Source organism: Salmo trutta, chromosome 35, assembly GCF_901001165.1.
Source record: "Salmo trutta chromosome 35, fSalTru1.1, whole genome shotgun sequence".
Lineage (NCBI taxonomy): Eukaryota > Metazoa > Chordata > Actinopteri > Salmoniformes > Salmonidae > Salmo > Salmo trutta.
In genome coordinates this window covers 34,196,031-34,210,551 of record NC_042991.1, presented here as the reverse complement: position 1 = coordinate 34,210,551, position 14,521 = coordinate 34,196,031, and the positions used below count along the sequence as shown (strand labels likewise).

The window sequence follows — 14,521 nt, the reverse complement described above, 5'->3', positions numbered from 1 at the left end:
ATTCAACCCATGCCAAAACGATGACAACTGTAGGGTATCTTTGTGCCTAGCTAGAGAGATATCTTAGTACTCTGAAAGATTGACTGAATCCGTCTCGAAGGACCATATCTATTGCAGTCCATCTAGCCTCCACACTAACTATTCAGGTGGGCAGTGGCAAGATATTATCTGATATTATGGGTGAGGTAAGGGAGGTAAGGGAGACATGTACCTGTTTGCTTGCTAATAAATTAGTTGAAGGATACTGGAAAAGTGTCTTTAATGATAGCTCCGACAATGTAACATCAGTGTAAAATGTTAAATGTAAAGTGTAAAATGACAATTAGATCGCTACTACAGCACTGTACAGTTCAGTACTACAGTTATTTGACCATTAAATTGCTAATGTCCTCACCCTCTTGGTCTGGGGGGTCGATGTCATAGCCGTATCCCACCAGGGTCCTGATGGCCTCCCTCAGACTGTCTCTGTTAGACTTCTTGGTTCTCTCGTCTAGCAGAGCGTAAGGCACCAGGCGAGGGTTACGCCTGCTCTTCACATCCTACAGAGATAAATAACAACATGGATCAGACCCCCTCTGCTTCACTAGACCGGTTTTGTCTTGTTAAATAATGTTGTGTACTATCAAGAATGGTGTGTTCGATGACATATAAATGCATAAGATTTATGCAGTCAAAGCTCATCCGTTAATCTGATGCCTATCACACTCCACAACGTCTGGTAGGTTAAAGAATTGGACAAAGACATTGGTTTATAATGTTATTTATAAACTGGGTGGTGTATCAGACATTATACCACGGGTATGTCAAAACATTTATTTTTACTGCTCTAATTACGTTGGTAATCAGTTTATAATAGCAATAAGACACCTCAGGGACTTGTGGTATATGGCCAATATACCACGGCTAAGGGCTGTATATCCAGGCACTCCGCGTTACGTCGTGCCTAAGAACAGCCCTGGTATTTTGGCCATATACCACACCCCCTCGGGCCTTATTGCTTAATTGTATTGATTGTGTACTTAAGATTTGACAGATAAAGGGAGAGAGGGAGCACGTTACCTGCTGGATGCCGTACGTCCATCCTTGTTTGACCCTGTCCTTGGCCCACACGTTGTGAGCATTCTCTGCCAGTTTATCTACCAGAACTTCCTGACCAGCCGTCAGTTTCACCTCAGAAAGCTGCAGTGGCGTTGGCTTATACCCGTTAGACATAACATAGCTGAAAATATCAAAACATATACCTGTTAGACATCACACAGATGACAATATCAAGTTGTAAAGCCGTAGAACTGTAGAACTAGAGAGCTGTAGAGCTGTAGAGATGTAGAGTCATAGAACAGTAGAACTAGAGAGCTGTAGAGCTGTAGAACTGTAGAGATGTAGAACTGTAGAGGTGTGGAGATGTAGAACTGTAGAGATGTAGAACTGTAGAGCTGTGGAGATATAGAACTGTAGAGATGTAGAACTGTAGAGCTGTAGAGCTGTAGAACTGTAGAGATGTAGAACTGTAGAGCTGTGGAGATGTAGAACTGTAGAGCTGTAGAACTGTAGAGATGTAGAACTGTAGAGATGTAGAACTGTAGAGATGTAGGGATGAAGAACTTTAGAGCTGTAGAGCTGTAGAACTGTAGAGCTGTAGAGATGTAGAACTGTAGAGCTGTAGAACTGTAGAGATGTAGAACTGTAGAGATGTAGAGCTGTAGAACTGTAGAGATGTAGAACTGTAGAGCTGTAGAACTGTAGAGCTGTAGAACTGTAGAGATGTAGAGATGTAGAACTGTAGAACTGTAGAGCTGTAGAACTGTAGAGATGTAGAACTGTAGAGATGTAGAACTGTAGAGATGTAGAACTGCAGAGATGTAGAGCTGTAGAGCTGTAGAGCTGTAGAGCTGTAGAACTGTAGAACTGTAGAGATGTAGAGCTGTAGAACTGTAGAGCTGTAGAACTGTAGAGCTGTAGAGCTGTAGAACTGTAGAGATGTAGAACTGTAGAGCTGTAGAGCTGTAGAACTGTAGAGATGTAGAACTGTAGAGATGTAGAACTGCAGAGATGTAGAGCTGTAGAGCTGTAGAGCTGTAGAGCTGTAGAACTGTAGAACTGTAGAGATGTAGAGCTGTAGAACTGTAGAGCTGTAGAACTGTAGAGCTGTAGAGCTGTAGAACTGTAGAACTGTAGAGATGTAGAACTGTAGAGCTGTAGAGCTGTAGAACTGTAGAACTGTAGAGATGTAGAACTGTAGAGATGTAGAGCTGTAGAACTGTAGAGCTGTAGAGCTGTAGAGATGTAGAGCTGTAGAACTGTAGAGATGTAGAACTGTAGAGATGTAGAGCTGTAGAGCTGTAGAACTGTAGAGCTGTAGAGATGTAGAGCTGTAGAGCTGTAGAGATGTAGAACTGTAGAACTGTAGAGATGTAGAGCTGTAGAACTGTAGAGATGTAGAACTGTAGAGATGTAGAACTGTAGAGCTGTAGAACTGTAGAGATGTAGAACTGTAGAGATGTAGAACTGTAGAGATCTAGTTGAAGTGTCTCAAACCACAAGACAGACTCCCTCCGATTTCCTAATGAATTCTTCATTATTTCTCTCACATTGCTTTAATGACTGGTCATCGCAATAATAATAAGTCACAGTCTCTGAGTACATTTCTCCCCTGCAGGGTTTTAGAATCAACCTCGCACGGCTACAATAGATAGATCCACTAGTAGAAACAACATGACTTACTCTTTGGGCAGTTTGACTTTCTTCAGATCTTCCTCAGCGTTAACGTTAGTCTGTGTCACATGACATCCCAGTGCCAACAGGGTCCTGACACACAGATAGAAAGAGACAGCAATACACGAGTTAAAACCTCACTATCATGCTTTGTTACCTGCAAGTAAGCATTTCATTGGCCAGTGTATAACATGTGTATCCTGTACATACGACTAATAAAACTTGAAACTTCTATTATATTTTTCCATGATGTTTTTTTAAATGTAGCCATTTTTTGGGACCCTAGCAGACAGACACGCTGGCCAAGTGTATTACCCAAGACACAGCAGAGTACCTGCACTCACCTGCCACTATTCTATTCCACTTATATGCTATGTAACCGTTTCATGAGATCAGCACCAGTAACTTGAAAAAGTATTTGTTTTATTGATTGTAATGTCTTTGATGTGATGCAATAAAAACAACTATTCACAAAACAAAAAACAACATGAGTAACTTTACTATTCATATGCTTCTCCTAAAGTAAACTGAATTAAATTGCCAAAATGATATAGTCTAATTTGCCTACTACTATACAATCATTCAAAATAGGCCACTACTGTATAACAGAAAGAGTGATCATTAGCTGTTTTCACTTTGTCACTATGGGATATTGTGTGTAGATTGGTGAGGAAAATGTATTGAATCTATTTTAGAATAAGAATGTAACCTACCAAAATGTGTAAAAAGTCAAGGGGTCTGAATAATTCCCGAAGGCGCTGTATATACAAATCATTGGTTTGTCAGTAACAGCAGAGTAGGCTACCATGTAATTGTTGTCTGTAGGCTATTAAATAAGATTCTGCTAATGTCTCCAGTCTTATAAAGTGTAATAGAATTGACATATTTTTTACCTGTCCAAAGACAGACAGAAACGTATCTGATACAGTCTATAGCCGACAGGTCTACTCTACGCCACTACACGCTCAGCGATGTCTTTTGTTTTTGGTGAATAGTGATTACCTTTTTATTATTAACCTAAATTACGATGATCCAATCTACTCATCACATTATGAATAATAAGCATTTTTATGTAAGTCTGAAAAATGCAATGACACACGTAATGTTTCATTATAAAGGTGTATCTTCCCTGTGGCTCAGTTGGTAGAGCATGGTGTTTGCAACGCCAGCGTGGTGTGTGCAATGCCAGGGTTGTGGGTTCGATTCCCACGGGGGGGCCAGTACAAAAAAATCTATAATAAAATGTATGCATTCACTGCTGTAAGTCGCTCTGGATAAGAGCGTCTGCTAAATGAATCATTTGTATGGTGAAAATTTGCTTTCCCCCAAAAAACTTGAAACTCACATGCCGCCTATGTTACTATTGCTTATGTGTGAGTGCTGCAGCTGCACCTTTCAGTTAGTAAAGAATTCCCCAAATACTGATTCACATGAACTGCATGTGGGCTGTATGAGGCCAATATTAAAGTAGCTAGTTGCATTAAATGAGTTAGATCTCCTGAGTGAGTAAATCCCGGGGAGTATTGATTTAAAGAGCCCTTGAGAAGCTCTCAGCTCAGAGCCCCAGTATTCCACCTAAACAGTGAGCCACCATCTTCCCCATGCACAGAGTCAACACATAGGCACTCCTTCTAAAGACACTTCCTGGTACAAAGAGCCTCAATTAAATAGCCTATCTGTCAATTACTTAGCCAAGTATGAAACATCCTCTTAAATCAAACATGGCTATCAATCACCGCGTGTGGAAGATGTAGATCATTTTATTGGAGATACTGAGATGTCAGTTTGGTTGTCGTTGGTGGCTACTCTTTTCAGTGTAATTGGATGGAATGAGTCATGAGATACAGTATGTATATGTGTTTACGATATGAGCCTAGCTACTCACTTGAGAGTTTCACTAGACATCTGCAGGTTATAGTTACTCTCTGTTTCAGGCAGCTTGGTGAAATCCACCAGGCAAGGGTGCTGCCTCTTGTTGTCGTCTCGAACCTGAGGGAGAGAGGAGAGGCAATTTAGCATGGTCCACGTCTGGATGCACAAACCGATTTGCAACTGTTGACAGACCGGTTGACAAAAACTTTAATTATTCACTGCGTAGCTAGTCTATCAAACAGTAGTCTGTTGTGACAGATAAAACATTAGCTCTGGGTGCTGAGAGTAATGTGTAACAAATGGAAACTTAAATGATCCAATCACGATACACCATCAAATGTGTTACTGACAATGTAGAATACAATAGTTCGACACGGGAGAATGAAGTTCCAAACAAACCTGTTAACTGAATCAGCATTTTTCAAATAAAACTTCAACACATTTGCACTGTGTATTTCGCTAGGTTACCTCAGGCCAGTCTAATTGTAATTACCTCGGGCCAGTCTAATTGTAATTACCTCGGGCCAGTGTACCTGTAATTACCTCGGGCCAGCCTAATTGTAATTACCTCGGACCAGTCTAATTGTAATTACCTCGGGCCAGTCTAATTGTAATTACCTCGGGCCAGTCTAATTGTAATTACCTCGGGCCAGTCTAATTGTAATTACCTCGGGCCAGTCTAATTGTAATTACCTCGGGCCAGTGTACCTGTAATTACCTCGGGCCAGCCTAATTGTAATTACCTCGGGCCAGTCTAATTGTAATTACCTCGGCCCAGTGTAACTGTAATTACCTCGGGCCAGTGTAACTGTAATTACCTCGGGCCAGTCTAATTGTAATTACCTCGGCCCAGTGTAACTGTAATTACCTCGGGCCAGTGTAACTGTAATTACTTCGGGCCAGTCTAATTGTAATTACCTCGGGCCAGTCTATTTGTAATTACCTCGGGCCAGTGTAATTGTAATTACCTTGGGCCAGTGTAACTGTAATTACCTCGGGCCAGTGTAATTGTAATTACCTTGGGCCAGTGTAACTGTAATTACCTCGGGCCAGTGTAACTGTAATTACCTCGGGCCAGTGTAATTGTAATTACCTTGGGCCAGTGTAATTGTAATTACCTTGGGCCAGTCTAATTGTAATTACCTCGGGCCAGTGTAACTGTAATTACCTCGGGCCAGTGTAACTGTAATTACCTCGGGCCAGTGTAATTGTAATTACCTTGGGCCAGTGTAATTGTAATTACCTTGGGCCAGTCTAATTGTAATTACCTCGGGCCAGTCTATTTGTAATTACCTCGGGCCAGTGTAACTGTAATTACTTCGGGCCAGTCTAATTGTAATTACCTTGGGCCAGTCTAATTGTAATTACCTCGGGCCAGTGTAACTGTAATTACCTCGGGCCAGTGTAATTGTAATTACTTTGGGCCAGTGTAATTGTAATTACCTCGGGCCAGTGTAACTGTAATTACCTCGGGCCAGTGTAACTGTAATTACCTCGGGCCAGTCTAATTGTAATTACCTCGGGCCAGTCTAATTGTAATTACCTCGGGCCAGTGTAATTGTAATTACCTCGGGCCAGTCTAATTGTAATTACCTCGGGCCAGTGTAACTGTAATTACCTCGGGCCAGTCTAATTGTAATTACCTCGGGCCAGTCTATTTGTAATTACCTCGGGCCAGTGTATTTGTAATTACCTTGGGCCAGTGTAACTGTAATTACCTCGGGCCAGTCTAATTGTAATTACCTCGGGCCAGTCTATTTGTAATTACCTCGGGCCAGTGTAACTGTAATTACTTCGGGCCAGTCTAATTGTAATTACTTTGGGCCAGTCTAATTGTAATTACCTTGGGCCAGTCTAATTGTAATTACCTCGGGCCAGTGTAACTGTAATTACCTCGGGCCAGTGTAACTGTAATTACCTTGGGCCAGTGTAATTGTAATTACCTCAGGCCAGTGTAACTGTAATTACCTCGGGCCAGTGTAACTGTAATTACCTCGGGCCAGTCTAATTGTAATTACCTTGGGCCAGTGTAACTGTAATTACCTCGGGCCAGTCTAATTGTAATTACCTCGGCCCAGTGTAACTGTAATTACCTCGGGCCAGTGTAACTGTAATTACCTCGGGCCAGTCTAATTGTAATTACCTCGGGCCAGTCTAATTGTAATTACCTCGGGCCAGTGTAATTGTAATTACCTTGGGCCAGTGTAACTGTAATTACCTTGGGCCAGTGTAACTGTAATTATCTTGGGCCAGTGTACTGTAATTACCTTGGGCCAGTGTAATTGTAATTACCTCGGGCCAGTCTAATTGTAATTACCTCAGGCCAGTGTAATTGTAATTACCTTGGGCCAGTGTAATTGTAATTATCTTGGGCCAGTCTAATTGTAATTACCTCGGGCCAGTCTAATTGTAATTACCTCGGGCCAGTCTAATTGTAATTACCTCAGGCCAGTGTAATTGTAATTACCTTGGGCCAGTGTAATTGTAATTACCTCAGGCCAGTCTAATTTTTATTACCTCGGGCCAGTGTAATTGTAATTACCTTGGGCCAGTGTAATTGTAATTACCTCGGGCCAGTCCAATTGTAATTAAACGAGAGAATCTGTTAAATGTAGCGGAGGAGCCACTCAGACCTGTGTCAATGTACTATTTTAAATTATTCAAATACTTTTAGCCTTAGTGCTATTATATGATACAATATCAGTACTTGTTGCATTTACAACTTGTCTGTCCTATCATCCACTGATTTCAGCCAGTGTATGGCTGTGGATTGAATGCACTGTTTGAATGAAATGTTGGCATATTGGCAGTTAATTTAACAAATTAATGGAATCATTCCTCTAAAATTGGTTGGCTAGCTAGCTAACGTGCATACAGTGTAGATAAATTCTTCAAATTCATTATTTTACACAATATCTTATCACAGCACTGGTTGGTCACAGCACATGGCTGACCAACTATCTGACCAAAATGTCTGACCTTTATACCATCATAAGAAGGTTCATGTCCATTCTAGTATTCTAATTCCTAATTCTATGGTCTGGAGTGGCAGATGGGTGGGTGGGGTTTCAAGTTTTGGGACTATTCTTTTGGCCCATTAAGAATATTATTTGACCACAGGTCTGGAACTTTACAGTATGATTGTCTAACCACTTATGTCTGATGGCTTTACACCCCCTGCTATATTGTAGATAAAGAGTTACCTGTCTAACAGAACACAGAGGGTGTTCTTTAATGGAAGCCTCTCCAACATAATCCAGGTAGAATCAGGCATTCCCCAGGGCAGCTGTCTAGGCCCCTTACTTTTTAAAATCTTTACCAATGACATGCCACTAGCTATGAGTAAAGCAGGTGTGTCTATGTATGTGGATGATTCAACAATATACATGTCAGCTACTACAGCGAGTGAAATCCCTGCAACACTTAACAAAGAGCTGCAGTTAGTTTCAGAGTGGGTGGCAAAGATTAAGTTAGTCGTAAATATTTCAAAAACGAAAAGCATTGTATTTGGGACAAATCATTTACTAAATCCTGAATGTCAACTAAATCTTGTAATGAATAAAGTGGTAATTGAGCAAGTTGAGGTGACTAAACACCTTGGAGTAAACCTGGATTGTAAACTGTCATGGTGAAAACATGTTGATACAACAGTAGCTGAGATGAAGAGAGGTCTGTCCATAATAAAGCGCTACTCTGCCTTCTTAACAGCACCATCAACATGGCAGGTCCTACAGGCCCTAGTTTCTACCTTCTTAACAACACTATCAACAAGGCAGGTCCTACAGGCCCTAGTTTCTACCTTCTTAACAACACTATCAACAAGGCAGGTCCTACAGGCCCTAGTTTCTACCTTCTTAACAACACTATCAACAAGGCAGGTCCTACAGGCCCTAGTTTCTACCTTCTTAACAACACTATCAACAAGGCAGGTCCTACAGGCCCTAGTTTTGTCACACCTGGACTACTGTTCAGTCGTGTGGTCAGGTGCCACAAAGAGGGACTTAGGAAAATTGCAGTTGGCTCAGAACAGGGCAGCACGTCAGGCCCTTAAATGTACATGGAGAACTAACATTAATAATATGCATGTCCATCTCTCATGGCTCAAAGTGGAAGAGAGATCGACTTCATCACTACTTGTTTTTGTGTCGGTTTAAACTACTAGCACACAGCTCGGACACCCATGCATACCCCACAAGACATGCCACCAGAGGTCTCTTCACAGTCCCCAAGTCCAGAACAGACTATGGGAAGCACACAGTACTACATAGAGCCATGACTACATGGAACTCTATTACACATCAGGCAATTGATGCAAGCAGTAATATTTAAAAAGCAGATGAAAATACACCTTATGGAACAGCTGGGACTCTGAAGAGACACACACAGGTACAAACACACAAACACTCTACACACACATACATTGTAATATTGTTGTATGGTGGCATTATACATTTTGTGTTGTAGATATGTAGTGGTGTAATAATGTTCTATAGGGAAAGGTGGGCCCCCATTAACATCGTCGGGACTGAAGTGGAGCGGGTCGAGAGTTTCAAGTTCCTTGGTGTCCACATCACGAACAAACTATCATGGTCCAAACACACCAAGACAGTTGTGAAGAGGGCACGACAACACCTCCCCCCCCCCCCCCCAGGAGACTGAAAAGATTTGGCATGGGTACTCAGATCCTCAAAAAGTTCTACAGCTGCACCATCGAGAGCATCCTGACCAGTTGCATTACCGCCTGCTATAGCAACTGCTTGGCATCTGACCGTAAGCCGCTACAGAGGGTAGTGCCTACGACCAGTACATCACTGGGGCCAAGCTTCCTGCCATCCAGGACATATACTAGGCAGTGTTAGAAGTAGTCCCAAAAAATTGTCAAAGACTCCAGTCACCGAAGTTCTCTTTGCTACCGAACGGAAAGCAGTACCGGAGCGCCAAGTCTAGGACCAAAAGGCTCCTTAACAGCTTCTACCCCCAAGCCATAAGACTGCTGAACAACTAATCAAATGGCCACCCAAACTATTTACATTGACCCCCCCCCCCCCCCCTTGTTTTTACACTGCTGCTATTCGCTGTTTATTATCTATGCATAGTCACTTTACAAATTACCTCGACTAACCTGTACTGCCGCACATTGACTCGGTACCGGTACCCCCTGTATGTTATGTTATGTACATTTCTTGTGTTACTTTCTGATTGATTAAATTTGTTTTACTTTAGTTTATTTAGGAAATATTTTCTTAACTATATTTATTGAACTGCATTGTTGGTTAAGGGCTTGTAAGTAAGAAATGCACTGTAAGGTGACGTGACAAATACTATTTGATTTGATTTTTATATGATACTGTTTTATTCTGGGGGTTTTGTGTAATGTAAGTGCCTTAATGTGTTTGGACCACAGGAAGAGTAGTAGCTGCCTTGGCAGGAACTAATGGGGATCCATAATAAACCCCAGGAAGGGTAGCTGCTGCTTTGACAGGAACTAATGGGGATCCATAATAAACCCCAGGAAGAGTAGCTGCTGCCTTGGCAGGAACTAATGGGGATCCATAATAAACCCCAGGAAGAGTAGCTGCTGCCTTGACAGGAACTAATGGGGATCCATAATAAACCCCAGGAAGGGTAGCTGCTGCTTTGACAGGAACTAATGGGGATCCATAATAAACCCCAGGAAGAGTAGCTGCTGCCTTGGCAGGAACTAATGGGGATCCATAATAAACCCCAGGAAGAGTAGCTGCTGCCTTGGCAGGAACTAATGAGAATCCATAATAAACCCCAGGAAGAGTAGCTGCTGCCTTGGCAGGAACTAATGAGAATCCATAATAAACCCCAGAAAGAGTAGCTGCTGCCTTGGCAGGAACTAATGAGAATCCATAATAAACCCCAGGAAGAGTAGCTGCTGCCTTGGCAGGAACTAATGAGGATCCATTATAAACCCCAGGAAGAGTAGCTGCTGCCTTGGTAGGAACTAATGGGGATCCATAATAAACCCCAGGAAGAGTAGCTGCTGCCTTGGCAGGAACTAATGGGGATCCATAATAAACCCCAGGAAGAGTAGCTGCTGCCTTGGTAGGAACTAATGGGGATCCATAATAAACCCCAGGAAGAGTAGCTGCTGCCTTGGCAGGAACTAATGGGGATCCATAATAAACCCCAGGAAGAGTAGCTGCTGCCTTGGCAGGAACTAATGGGGATCCATAATAAACCCCAGGAAGAGTAGCTGCTGCCTTGGCAGGAACTAATGGGGATCCATAATAAACCCCAGGAAGAGTAGCTGCTGCCTTGGTAGGAACTAATGGGGATCCATAATAAACCCCAGGAAGAGTAGCTGCTGCCTTGGCAGGAACTAATGAGGATCCATTATAAACCCCAGGAAGAGTAGCTGCTGCCTTGGCAGGAACTAATGGGGATCCATAATAAACCCCAGGAAGAGTAGCTGCTGCCTTGGCAGGAACTAATGGGGATCCATAATAAACCCCAGAAAGAGTAGCTGCTGCCTTGGCAGGAACTAATGGGGATCCATAATAAACCCCAGGAAGAGTAGCTGCTGCCTTGGCAGGAACTAATGGGGATCCATAATAAACCCCAGGAAGAGTAGCTGCTGCCTTGGCAGGAACTAATGGGGAACCATAATAAACCCCAGAAAGAGTAGCTGCTGCCTTGACAGGAACTAATGGGGAACCATAATAAACCCCAGGAAGAGTAGCTGCTGCCTTGACAGGAACTAATGGGGAACCATAATAAACCCCAGAAAGAGTAGCTGCTGCCTTGACAGGAACTAATGGGGATCCATAATAAACCCCAGGAAGAGTAGCTGCTGCCTTGGCAGGAACTAATGGGGAACCATAATAAACCCCAGAAAGAGTAGCTGCTGCCTTGACAGGAACTAATGGGGATCCATAATAAACCCCAGAAAGAGTAGCTGCTGCCTTGGCAGGAACTAATGAGAATCCATAATAAACCCCAGGGAGAGTAGCTGCTGCATAATAAATACATATACAAATAACCATTGAGGAACTGAGCAGAGTGAAGTTATCAGCTTTACTGTATGAATGTCTAACCAAGGTGAGTGAGTGTGTGTGTGTGTGTGTGTGTGTGTGTGTGTGTGTATCTGGCTTCAGCTGACAATAAAGGATGGTAGGAGGTTGCAGAGGAGATCATTCCAACAGAAAGGTGATGTACTCTAGTCTGCTCTACTCGGAGATGATAAATGTATCATCACATTTATTATATTCTCATCATCCTGCCAAGTATCTGTCCCTTGTCCCCAACATGGGTTTCGTCCCAAATGGCACCCTATTCCCTACATTGTGCACTACATTTGACCAGAGCCCTATGGCACCCTATTCCCTATGTAGTGCACAACTTTTGACCAGAGACCTATGGCACCCTATTCCCTACATAGTGCACTACCTTTGACCAGAGCCCTAATGAAAAGTGGTGCACTAAATAGGGGATAGGGTGCCATTTGGAAACAAACCAATGTCACTGTCGAGCTAATGAGGGCTTGTTAAATTAAAATTAACCAGGCGAACAGCTATGCTTCCTAAATATTGTCCTTAATGAATGAGAAGGTCCAAGCCCCCTGAGTAATGAGGCTCCTCAGTCACAGCATCATTAATTTGGGCTGTCGTGCTCTTGGAAGGCTCTCTCTCTTTCTTTGTGTGGCTATACCCTTTCTGTTTCTCTGTTTGGCAACCCCCCTCCCCCTCTCTCATTAACGTATTCCAGGGCTTGGGAGGAAATGATTCTGATAACCATTCCTGTACAAAGAGCTACAGCTTGTGTTCTCAGCTTGTGTTCTCAGCTTGTGTTCTCAGCTTGCTAATAACCACTGTAACTGATGCAGTTAGAGAGGATGGGAGGGAAGGAGAGAGAGAGAGAGAGATGGAGAGAGAGTCACCCTTAACCACAGCCCTGATGCTCAACATGTCCCTCTCACACCTACTGTAATGGTCAGGGCCTAAACCACACAAAAACAACACTGGACACAATGGAACACAAAGCTTTTACTATCTCATCCTGGAGGTCATCTGCCTGTGGCCTAAAGAGCAGGAACCCAGACTTCATCAAAGAAATTAGAAATACAGACATTGTCATCCTACAAGAAACATGGTATAAAAGAGACGGACCCACTGGTTGCCCTCTAGGTTATAGAGAGCTGGTAGTCCCATCCACCACACTACCAGGTGGGTGGTACAGAGGAGACGGACCCACTGGTTGTCCTCTAGGTTACAGAGAGCTGGTAGTCCCATCCACCAAACTACCAGGTGGGTGGTATAGAGGAGACGGACCCACTGGTTGCCCTCTAGGTTACAGAGAGCTGGTAGTCCCATCCACCACACTACCAGGTGGTATAGAGGAGACGGACCCACTGGTTGCCCTCTAGGTTACAGAGAGCTGGTAGTCCCATCCACCAAACGACCAGGTGTGAAACAGGGAAGGGACTCAGGGGGTATGCTAATTTGGTATAGAGCAGACCTAACTCACTCCATTAAATTAGTCAAAACCAGAACATTTTACATATGGCTAGAAATTAATAACGAAATGATCTCAACAGCGAAAAATGTCCTCATGTGTGCTACCTATATCCCCCCAATAGAATCCCCATACTTTAACTTCACTAGGGTTGGGAGCAGCATTCGGAATTTTGGATGAAAAGGGTGCCCAAATTAAACTGCCTGCTACTCAGGCCCAGAAGCTAGGATATGCATATAATTGATAGAAAACACTCTAAAGTTTCCAAAACTGTTAAGGTAATGTTTGTGAGTATAACAGAACTGATATGGCAGGCAAAAACCTGAGGAAAATCCATCCAGCAAGTGCTATTATTTTGAAATGCCTGTTTTTACATTGAAAGCCTATCCACCATACAAAGACTTAGGACCCAGTTCACAATCTCTGTGGCTTCTTCTACATGTGGCCAGTCTTTAGGCATTGTTTCAGGCTTTTACTCTGAAAAATGAGGGAGATACAGCACTTTCAATGAGTGGACAGTGGAAATTTCCAGACATGAGTCCAGCTCGTGATCGGGAGCGCGCCTTTTTAGTTTCTCATATTCTATTGACAAAGCTTTTGTCCGGTTGAAATATTATTGATTATTTATGACAAAAACAACCCGAGGATTGATTTTAAACATCGTTTGACATGTTTCTACGAACTTTAATAATACCTTTTTGACTTTTCGTCTGGATGTTGAGAGCGCGCTTTGCGCCTTTGGATTACTGAACTAAACGCCCCAACAAAACGGAGGTTTTTGGACATAAAGAGGGACATTATCGAACAAAACTAACATTTATTGTGTAATATGGATTCCTGGGAGTGCCATCAGATGAAGATCATCAAAGGTAAGTGATTAATTTAATCGCTATTTCTGACTTTTGTGAGTCCTCCTTGGCTGGAAAATGTCTGTATGGTGTTTTGTGGCTAGGCGCTGTCCTAACATAATCACATGGTGTGCTTTCACCGTAAAGCCTTTTTGAAATCTGACACAGCGGCTGGATTAACAAGACGTTTATCTTTAATCCTATTTATAACACTTGTATCTTTTATCAATGTTTATGATAAGTATTTCTGTAATTTGATTTGGCTCTCTGCAATTTCACCAGATGTTATTTGAGACAATGCATTACTGAACATAACGCGGCAATTTAAACTGAGGTTTTTGGACATAAAAAGGGACTTTATTGAACAAAACTAACATTTATTGTGTAACATGGAGTCCTGGGAGTGCCACCAGATGAAGATCATCAAAGGTTAATGGAAAATGTCTGTATGGTTTCTTGTGGCTAGGCGCTGTCCTAACATAATCACATGGTGTGCTTTCGCCGTAAAGCCTTTTTTAAATCGGACACTGTGGTTGGATTAACAAGAAGTTTATCTTTAAAATGGTGTATAATACTTGTATGTTTGAGGAATTGTAATTATGGGATTT

At 42.5% G+C, this 14,521-nt stretch overlaps 1 pseudogene; it reads right to left on the bottom strand.

The window, feature by feature from the left end:
* Window positions 1–14,521, bottom strand: part of LOC115175202 (ryanodine receptor 3-like) — a 210,010-nt pseudogene that overhangs the window by 100,425 nt on the left and 95,064 nt on the right.